The sequence below is a fragment of the Tribolium castaneum genome, chromosome 4 (assembly GCF_031307605.1).
Source record: "Tribolium castaneum strain GA2 chromosome 4, icTriCast1.1, whole genome shotgun sequence".
Classification (NCBI taxonomy): domain Eukaryota; kingdom Metazoa; phylum Arthropoda; class Insecta; order Coleoptera; family Tenebrionidae; genus Tribolium; species Tribolium castaneum.
Genome location: NC_087397.1, coordinates 14,291,879 through 14,303,278, shown reverse-complemented (window position 1 = coordinate 14,303,278; position 11,400 = coordinate 14,291,879).

The window sequence follows — 11,400 nt, the reverse complement described above, 5'->3', positions numbered from 1 at the left end:
TCAATCACTCATTTTAAAACTGGTATAAAAACAATACTATACAAAAGTTATAATCGGTTTTTAATAATAACAATTATAATAATAATAATAACAATAATAATAATAATAATAATAATAATAATAATAATAATAATAACAATAATAATAATAAAAATAATAATAATAGTAATAAAAGTAAGCTTAGTTTTCTAAGCAAAAATGGAGCTTATTTTGTGTGTTATATGAGTGTTTTCTCATTTCTATGCAAGAAATCAACTGTGATCTGTGTTTTTAGGCAAGAAATTGTCTAAAAATAATAACTCATTTTAAAACTGGTATAAAAACATTTACTATACAAAAGTTAATAATAATAATAATATAAATAATAATAATAATATTAACAATAATAATAATAATAATAATAGTAATAGTAACAAAAGTAATAATAATAATAATACTTTTAATAAGAAAAAATGGAGCTTATTTTGTGTGTTACATGAGCGTTTTCTCATTACTATGCAAAAGATCATGTGTGATCTGTGTTTTTAGGCAATCTAAGCCATTTTATAGTTTTTAATATTTAACAAAAATTAGAAGAGGAAAAAGGAGAAGACATAAAAGTCACTAAATGTTTCAGAGTCGTCTTTAGTCGTCATATTCATAACAATAACATTAATAATAATAATACTAATAGTACTAAATTTGCTTAAATGCAAACGCTTAATTAAGGTAACAGTTTTTTGGTTTCTTGCTTATATCTCGAAAACAGTTACTTCTATCAATTTTTAACTTTTCACCAAAATTAAAGGTGATAAAATTTCCTACAAAATAGTTATTTGCATTTTTCATGTAGAACTAACCATAAGCGAGATATAAGTTTGAAAATAATTAATTATTAAAAAAAATGTATTTTAACAGAAATTGTCTTGTGATTTAAAATACACTTAATTTATTGGGTCCAATACTTAATTAGAAGAAAAAGGAGGTGACAGTAAATGCTGCATTTTCGTCTTCGTCTCAAACATTGAAAATTGAATTACATTTTTGTTCAGTAACAGTTACAGTTTTCTTATTGATTTTTTGCTTATATCTCGAAAACAGTTACTCCTATCAAATTATATCATTTTTCCAAAATTAAAGCTGATAAAATTTCCAACAAAATAGTTATTTACATTTTTCTTGTAGGACTAAGCATAAACGAGTTATAGAGTTGGATATAAATAATATTTAACAAAAATTTGCTTTAAAATAAAATGCTTGAATAACCGGAATTAAACTAAATTAATTGTGTCTAACACTTTAGTAGAGGAAAAAGGAGAAGACATAAAAGTCACTAAATGTTTCAGAGTCGTCTTTAGTCGTCATATTAATAACAATAACATTAATAATAATAATACTAATAGTACTAAATTTGCTTATATGCAAACGCTTAATTATGGTAACAGTTTTTTGGTTTCTTGCTTATATCTCGAAAACAGTTACTCCTATCAATTTTTATCTCTTTTTCAAAATTAAAGCTGATAAAATTTCCTACAAAATAGTTATTTGCATTTTTTTGTAGGACCAACCATAAGCGAGTTATAGAGTTGGATATAAATAATCTTTAACAAAAATTTGCTTTAAAATAAAATGTTTGAAAAACCGATATTAAACCAAATTAATTGGGTCTAACACTTTAGTAGAGGAAAAAGGAGAAGACATAAAAGTCACCAAAGTCTTCAGAGTTGTTTCTAGTACTAAATTTGCTTATCTGCAAGCGCTTAATTAAGGTAACAGTTTTTTGGTTTCTTGCTTATATCTCGAAAACAGTTACTCCTATTAATTTTTATCTTTTTACTAAAATTAAAGCTGATAAAATTTCCAACAAAATAGTAATTTGCATTTTTCATGTAGGACTAACCATAAGCGAGATGTAAGTTTGAAAATAATTAATATTTAAAAAAAAAGTGCTTTAACAGAAAATGTCTTGTGATTTAAAATACACTTAATTTAATGGGTCCAATACTTAATTAGAAGAAAAAGGAGGTGACTTAAAAGTCACTGAAGTCTTCAGAGTCGATTTTAAATGCTGCATTTTCGTCTTTGTCTCAAACATTGAAAACTGAATTACATTTTTTTCAGTAACAGTTACAGTTTTCTTATTGGTTTTTTGCTTATATCTCGAAAACAGTTACTCCTATAAATTTTTATCTTTTCTTCAAAATTAAAGCTGATAAAATTTCCTACAAAATAGTTTTTAGCATTTTTTTTGTAGGACCAACCATAAGCGAGTTATAGAGTTGGATATAAATAATCTTTAACAAAAATTTGCTTTAAAATAAAATGTTTGAAAAACCGATATTAAACTAAATTAATTGGGTCTAACACTTTAGTAGAGAAAAAAGGAGAAGACATAAAAGTCACCAAAGTCTTCAGAGTTGTTTTTAGTACTAAATTTGCTTATATGCAAGCGCTTAATTAAGGTAACAGTTTTTTGGTTTCTTGCTTATATCTTGAAAACAGTTACTCCTATCAATTTTTATCATTTTACTAAAATTAAAGCTGATAAAATTTCCTACAAAATAGTAATTTGCATTTTTCATGTAGGACTAACCATAAGCGAGATATAAGTTTGAAAATAATTAATATTTAAAAAAAAAGTGCTTTAACAGAAAATGTCTTGTGATTTAAAATACACTTAATTTATTGGGTCCAATACTTTATTAGATGAAAAAGGAGGTGACATAAAAGTCACTGAAGTCTTCAGAGTCGATTTTAAATGCTGCATTTCCGTCTTCGTCTCAAACATTGAAAACTGAATTACATTTTTGTTCAGTAACAGTTACAGTTTTCTTATTGGTTTTTTGCTTATATCTCAAAAACTGTTACTCCTATCAATTTTTATCTTTTTTTCAAAATTAAAGCTGATAAAATTTCCTACAAAATCGTTATTTGCATTTTTCTTGTAGGACCAACCATAAGCGAGTTATAGAGTTGGATTTAAATAATGTTTAACAAAAATTTGCTTTAAAATAAAATATTTGAAAAACTGAAATTAAACTAAATTAATTGTGTCCAACACTTTAGTAGAGAAAAATGGAAAAGACATAAAAGTCACCAAAGTCTTCAGAGTCAGTTTCAGACTAACCATAAGCGAGATGTAAGTTTGAAAATAATTAATATTTAAAAAAAAAGTGCTTTAACAGAAAATGTCTTGTGATTTAAAATACACTTAATTTAATGGGTCCAATACTTTATTAGAAGAAAAAGGAGGTGATATAAAAGTCACTGAAGTCTTCAGAGTCGATTTTAAATGCTGCATTTTCGTCTTTGTCTCAAACATTGAAAACTGAATTACATTTTTGTTCAGTAACAGTTACAGTTTTCTTATTGGTTTTTTGCTTATATCTCGAAAACAGTTACTCCTATCAATTTTTATCTTTTTACTAAAATTAAGGCTGATAAAATTTCCTACAAAATAGTTATTTGCATTTTTCATGTAGGACTAACCATAAGCGAGATATAAGTTTGAAAATAATTACAATTTAAAAAAAAGTGCTTCAACAGAAAATGTCTTGTGATTTAAAATACACTTAATTTATTGGGTCCAATAATCTATTTGAAGAAAAAAGAGGTGACAGAAAGGTCACTGAAGCCTTTAGAGTCGTTTGTAAATGCTGCATTTTCGTCTTCGTCTCAAACATTGAAAACTGAATTACATTTAAGACTTTAGTGACTTTTATGTCTCCTCCTTTTTCCTCTACTAAAGTGTTAGACACAATTAATTTAGTTTAATTTTAGTTTTTCAAACATTTTATTTTAAAGCAAATTTTTGTTAAATATTAAAAACTATAAAATGGCTTAGATTGCTTAAAAACACAGATCACACATGATCTTTTGCATAGAAATGAGAAAACGCTCATATAACACAAAATAAGCTTTATTTTTGCTTAGAAAACTAAGCTTACTTTTATTACTACTATTATTATTATTTTAATATTATTATTATTATTACTATTATTATTATTATTATTAATACTATTATTGTTATTATTGTTATTATTATTATTAATATTATTATTATTAAAAACCGATTATAACTTTTGTATAGTAAATGTTTTTATACCAGTTTTAAAATGAGTTAATTTAATTTTAGACAATTTCTTGCCTAAAAACACAGACCACAGATGATCTCTTGAATAGAAATGAGAAAACGCTCATATAACACAAAATAAGCTTTATTTTTGCTTAGAAAACTAAGCTTACTTTTATTACTATTATTATTATTATTATTATTATTAATATTATTATTATTAAAAACCGATTATAACTTTTGTATAGTAAATGTTTTTATACCAGTTTTAAAATGAGTTATTAATTTTATTCAATTTCTTGCCTAAAAACACATCACAGATGATCTCTTGCATAGAAATGAGAAAACGCTCATATAACACACAAAATAAGCTTCATTTTTGCTTAGAAAACAAAGCTTACCTTTATTACTATTATTATTATTATTATTATTATTATTATTAATATTATTACTATTATTATTATTATTATTATTATTATTATTATTATTATTTTTAACTTTTGCATAGTAAATGTTTTTATACCAGTTTTAAAATGAGTTATTAATTTTAGACAATTTCTTGCCTAAAAACACATCACAGATGATTTCTTGCATAGAAATGAGAAAACGCTCATATAACACAAAATAAGCTTCATTTTTGCTTAGAAAACTAAGCTTACTTTTATTACTATTATTATTTTTATTTTTATTATTATTATTATTATTATTATTATTATTATTATTACTATTATTATTATTATTACTATTATTTTTATTATTATTATTATTATTATTGTTATTAGTATTATTATTATTAAAAACTTATATTAAACAGACAGAAAACGTCGTATTCTGACACAAAAAAACGAATTACGTTATAGACTTGACGAGAACGGCGTATCTCGGACTCTTATAGGACTCTTATAGGGTCAAAAAGTATCAGTTTGGATTAAAACAAATTATTTTTGTTGACTCTCAGTCTGAATTGTTCATCAGTTAAAACAAAAACGGCTTATTTTAGACGATCTTTTGCTTTAAACAAGAAAACTTACATCGAACAGACTAAAAACGTATTAATCTGGCATAAAAGAGCAATTTATGTATCACTTTGGATAAAGGCAGCTAATCCTATTCGTTTCATTGCTTAAAATAGACAAAATTGTTAGTAAATCTAACAAAAACGCTGTATTCTAGCACCAAATACTAATTACATTATAGTTTCGACGAGAATAGCTTATTTGGAATGATTCTATGCTTCCAAACGAGTAAATTTTTATTAAACAGATGCCAAACATCATGTTTTGTTCTATAAAGACATTTTATCTTGCAGTTTGTATTAAAACAAAATATTTTCGTTGATCCTTTGTTAGAAGCAACAAACCTAACATTTAAGAATCTGAAAACTTTGTATTCGGACACAAACCACCGAATTTTGTATCAGTTTAGACAAAAACGGTTGATTTTCGACAATATTTTGCTTTGAACAAGAAAACTTATATCAAACTGACTAAAAACGTATTATTTTAGCACAAAACAAAAGATTTGCTTTATAATCTTAACGAGAGCTGTTAATTTCAAACGGTTCTATGCTTTGAAACGAGTAAACTTTCACTGAACAGAGGAAAAACATTTTATTTCGCCTTTTAAAAACGATTCATGCCACAGTTTGGATAAAAACCAATTATTTTCGTTAATTCATTGTTACAAACAAGAAACCTTACATCAAAGTAACTGAAAACCCCTTATTCAGGCACAGAAATTCGAATTACGTTTCAGTCTGAACAAAAACTGCTTACTTTAGACGATCCTTTGTTTTGAATACAAAAACTTACATTAAAAAGATTAAAAACGTCTTATTCTGGCTGAAAACTGCAAATTATATATTACTCTAGATAAAAGCAATTTATCCTGATTACTCCTTTACTTAGAATAGAGGAAACTTGTATGAAACTTAATGAAAACTTTAAATTTCGTCTCAAAGAAATAAATTACGTTATAGTTTTGACCAGCACTGTTTATTTCAAACGATTTTATGATTCGAAAATAATGAACTTTTATGGGGCAGATGCAAAACCACATATTACCATATAAAGCGTTTTAAAGCAAATTATTACCTTTTGCAACAAGAAATTTCACGTCAAAGAAACTGAAAACTTCGTATCCATGCACAAATATCGAATTACGTATAAGTTTAGGCAAATACAGCTTATTTTAAACGATTCCTTGCTATAAACAAAAAAAATTTTATCAAACATATTAAAAACGTCTTATTCTCGAAAATAAGAGCAAATTATGTATCAGCTTTAACAAAAGCGGATTACTCTGTTTGATTCTATGCTTAGAGTAGAGTAAACTACTATAAAACGTAATGAAAACTCTATATTCAAGCTCAAAAGAACAAATTACGTTATAGTTTTGACAAAAAAAAATTATTTCGGACGATTACATACTTCGAAGTAAGCAAACTTTAATTGAACAAGTGCAAAAGCTAATACTTTGCTTTAAAATAACGAATTATGTGGTAATATGGTATTTTGCATCTGTCCTATAAAAGTTTACTCGTTTCGCTCCATTGAATCATTCGCAATAAATTATTTTGACACAACAACGAAAATAATTTGTTTTTGTTTAAACTGTAACATGTCGTTTTTATAAAACGAACTAAGACGTTTGGCATCTGTTTAGTGAAAGTTTTCTCGTTTGGGGGCATAAAATCGTTTGAAATTAACAGTTCTGGTCAAAACTATAACGTAAATTATTTCTTTGAGACGAAATTTAAAGTTTTCATTAAGTTTTATACAAGTTTGCTCTATTCTAAGCAAAGGAGTAATCAGGGTAAACTGCTATTATCCAAAGTAATACATAATTTGCAGTTTTGAGCCAGAATAAGGCGTTTTTAATCTTTTTAATGTAAGTTTTTGTATTCAAAACAAAGGATCGTCTAAAGTAAGCAGTTTTTGTCCAGACTGAAACGTAATTCGAATTTCTGTGCCTGAATAAGGGGTTTTCAGTTACTTTGATGTAAGGTTTCTTGTTTGTAACAATGAATTAACGAAAATAATTGGTTTTTATCCTAACTGTGGCATGAATCGTTTTTAAAAGGCGAAATAAGATGTTTTTCCTCTGTTCAGTGAAAGTTTACTCGTTTCAAAGCATAGAACCGTTTGAAATTAACAGCTCTCGTTAAGACTATAACGCAAATCTTTTGTTTTGTGCTAAAATAAGACGTTTTTAGTCAGTTTGATATAAGTTTTCTTGTTCAAAGCAAAATATTGTCGAAAATCAACCGATTTTGTCTAAACTGATCCAAAATTCGGTGTTTTGTGTCCGAATACAAAGTTTTCAGATTCTTTAATGTTAGGTTTGCTGCTTCGAACAAAGAATCAACGAAAATATTTTGTTTTAATACAAACTGCAATATAAAATGTCTTTATAGAACAAAACATGATGTTTGGCATCTGTTTAATAAAAATTTACTCGTTTGGAAGCATAGAGTCATTCCAAATAAGCTATTCTCGTCGAAACTATAATGTAATTAGTATTTTGTGCTAGAATACAGCGTTTTTGTTAGATTTATTAACAATTTTGTCTATTTTGAGCAATGAAACGAATAGGATTAGCTGCCTTTATCCAAAGTGATACATAAATTGCTTTTTTATGCCAGATTAATACGTTTTTAGTCTGTTCGATATAAGTTTTCTTGTTCAAAGCAAAAGATCGTCTAAAATAAACCGTTTTTGTTTGAACTGATAAACAATTCAGACTGAGAGTCAACAAAAATAATTTGTTTTAATTCAAACTGATACTTTTTGACCCTATAAGAGTCCTATAAGAGTCCGAGATACGCCGTTCTCGTCAAGTCTATAACGTAATTCGTTTTTTTGTGTCAGAATACGACGTTTTCTGTCTGTTTAATATAATTTTTTAATAATAATAATAATAATAATAATAATAATAATAATAGTAATAGTAATAGTAACAAAAGTAATAATAATGTTAATACTTTTAATAAGGAATAATGAAGCTTATTTTGTGTGTTACATGAGCGTTTTCTCATTTCTATGCAAAAGATCATGTGTGATCTGTGTTTTTAGGCAATCTAAGCCATTTTATAGTTTTTAGGCAAGAAATTGTCTAAAATAAATCACTCATTTTAAAACTGGTATAAAAAACATTTACTATACAAAAGTTATAATCGGTTTTTAATAATAATAATAATAATAATAATATTAACAATGATAATAATAATAATAATAATAGTAATAATAATAATAATAATAATAATAATAATAATAATAATAATAATAATAATAATAGTAGTAAATAATAATAATAATAATACTTATAATAATGAATTTCTTTCTAAATTAAGGCTTAGTTTTTCTAAGCAAAAATGAAGCTTATTTTGTGTTATCTGAGCGTTTTCTCATTTCTATGCAAGAGATCATTTGTGATCTGTGTTTTTAGGCAAGAAATTGTCTAAAATTAATAACTCATTTTAAAACTGGTATAAAAACATTTACTATACAAAAGTTATAATCGGTTTTTAATAATAATAATAATAATAATAATAATAACAATAATAATAATAATAATAATAATAATAGTAATAATAATAATAAAAATAATAATAATAGTAGTAATAAAAGTAAGCTTAGTTTTCTAAGCAAAAATGAAGCTTATTTTGTGTTATATGAGCGTTTTCTCATTTCTATGCAAGAGATCATCTGTGATCTGTGTTTTTAGGCAAGAAATTGTCTAAAATTAATAACTCATTTTAAAACTGGTATAAAAACATTTACTATACAAAAGTTATAATCGGTTTTTAATAATAATAATATTAATAATATTAATAATAATAATAGTAATAATAATAAAAATAATAGTAATAATAATAATAATAAAAATAATAATAATAGTAGTAATAAAGGTAAGCTTAGTTTTCTAAGTAAAAATGATGCTTATTTTGTGTTATATGAGCGTTTTCTCATTTCTATGCAAGAGATCATCTGTGATCTTTGTTTTTAGGCAAGAAATTGTCTAAAATTAATAACTCATTTTAAAACTGGTATAAAAAACATTTACTATACAAAAGTTATAATCGGTTTTTAATAATAATAATAATAATAATAATAATAATAATAATAATAATAATAATAATAATAATAATAATAATAATAATAATAATAATAATAATAATAATAATAATAATAATAATAATAATAATAGTAATAATAATAATAAAAATAATAGTAATAATAATAATAATAATAAAAATAATAATAATAGGAGTAATAAAAGTAAGCTTAGTTTTCTAAGCAAAAATGAAGCTTATTTTGTGTTATATGAGCGTTTTCTCATTTCTATGCAAGAGATCATCTGTGATCTGTGTTTTTAAACATTTACTATACAAAAGTTATAATCGGTTTTTAATAATAATAATAATATTAATAATAATAATAATAATAATAATAATAATAATAATAATAATAATAATAATAATAATAGTAATAATAATAATAATAGTAATAATAATAAAAATAATAGTAATAATAATAATAATAAAAATAATAATAGTACTAATAAAAGTAAGCTTAGTTTTTTAAGCAAAAATAAAGCTTATTTTGTTTTAGATGAGCGTTTTCTCATTTCTATGCAAAAGATCATGTGTGATCTGTGTTTTTAGGCAATCTAAGCCATTTTATAGTTTTTAATATTTAACAAAAATTTGCTTTAAAATAATATGTTTAAAAAACTGAAATTAAACTAAATTAATTGTGTCTAACATTTTAGTAAAAGAAAAAGGAGGAGACATAAAAGTTACTAAAGTCTTAGAGTTGTCTTTAGTCGTCATATTAATAACAATAACATTTATAATAACAATACTAGTAGTACTAAATTTGCTTATATGCAAGCGCTTAATTAAGGTAACAGTTTTTTTGTTTTTTGCTTATATCTCGAAAACAGTTACTTCTATCAATTTTTAACTTTTCACCAAAATTAAAGCTGATAAAATTTCCAACAAAATAGTTATTTACATTTTTCTTGTAGGACTAAGCATAAACGAGTTATAGAGTTGGATATAAATAATATTTAACAAAAATTTGCTTTAAAATAAAATGCTTGAAAAACCGGAATTAAACTAAATTAATTGTGTCTAACACTTTAGTAGAGGAAAAAGGAGAAGACATAAAAGTCTGAATTACATTTTTGTTCAGTAACAGTTACAGTTTTCTTATTGGTTTTTTGCTTATATCTCGAAAACAGTTACTCCTATAAATTTTTATCTTTCCTTCAAAATTAAAGCTGATAAAATTTCCTACAAAATAGTTTTTAGCATTTTTTTTGTAGGACCAACCATAAGCGAGTTATAGAGTTGGATATAAATAATCTTTAACAAAAATTTTCTTTAAAATAAAATGTTTGAAAAACCGATATTAAACCAAATTAATTGGGTCTAACACTTTAGTAGAGGAAAAAGGAGAAGACATAAAAGTCACCAAAGTCTTCAGAGTGGTTTTTAGTACTAAATTTGCTTATATGCAAGCGCTTAATTAAGGTTACAGTTTTTTGGGTTCTTGCTTATATCTCGAAAACAGTTACTCCTATTAATTTTTATCTTTTTACTAAAATTAAAGTTGATAAAATTTCCTACAAAATAGTAATTTGCATTTTTTATGTAGGACTAACCATAAGCGAGATGTAAGTTTGAAAATAATTAATATTTAAAAAAAAAGTGCTTTAACAGAAAATGTCTTGTGATTTAAAATACACTTAATTTAATGGGTCCAATACTTTATTAGAAGAAAAAGGAGGTGACATAAAAGTCACTGAAGTCTTCAGAGTCGATTTTAAATGCTGCATTTTCGTCTTTGTCTCAAACATTGAAAACTGAATTACATTTTTGTTCAGTAACAGTTACAGTTTTCTTATTGGTTTTTTGCTTATATCTCGAAAACAGTTACTCCTATCAATTTTTATCTTTTTTCAAAATTCAAGCTGATAAAATTTCCTACAAAATAGTTATTTGCATTTTTCTTGTAGGACCAACCATAAGCGAGTTATAGAGTTGGATATAAATAATCTTTAACAAAAATTTGCTTTAAAATAAAATGTTTGAAAAACCGAAATTATACTAAATTAATTAAGACTAGCACTTTAGTAGAGGAAAAAGGAGAAGACATAAAAGTCACCAAAGTCTTGAGAGTCGTTTTTAGTCGTCATATTAGTAACAATAACATTAATAATAATAATACTAGTATTACTAAATTTGCTTATATGCAAGCGCTTAATTAAGGTAACAGTTTCTTGCTTATATTTCGAAAACAGTTACTCCTATCAATTTTTATTTTTTTACTAAAATTAAAGCT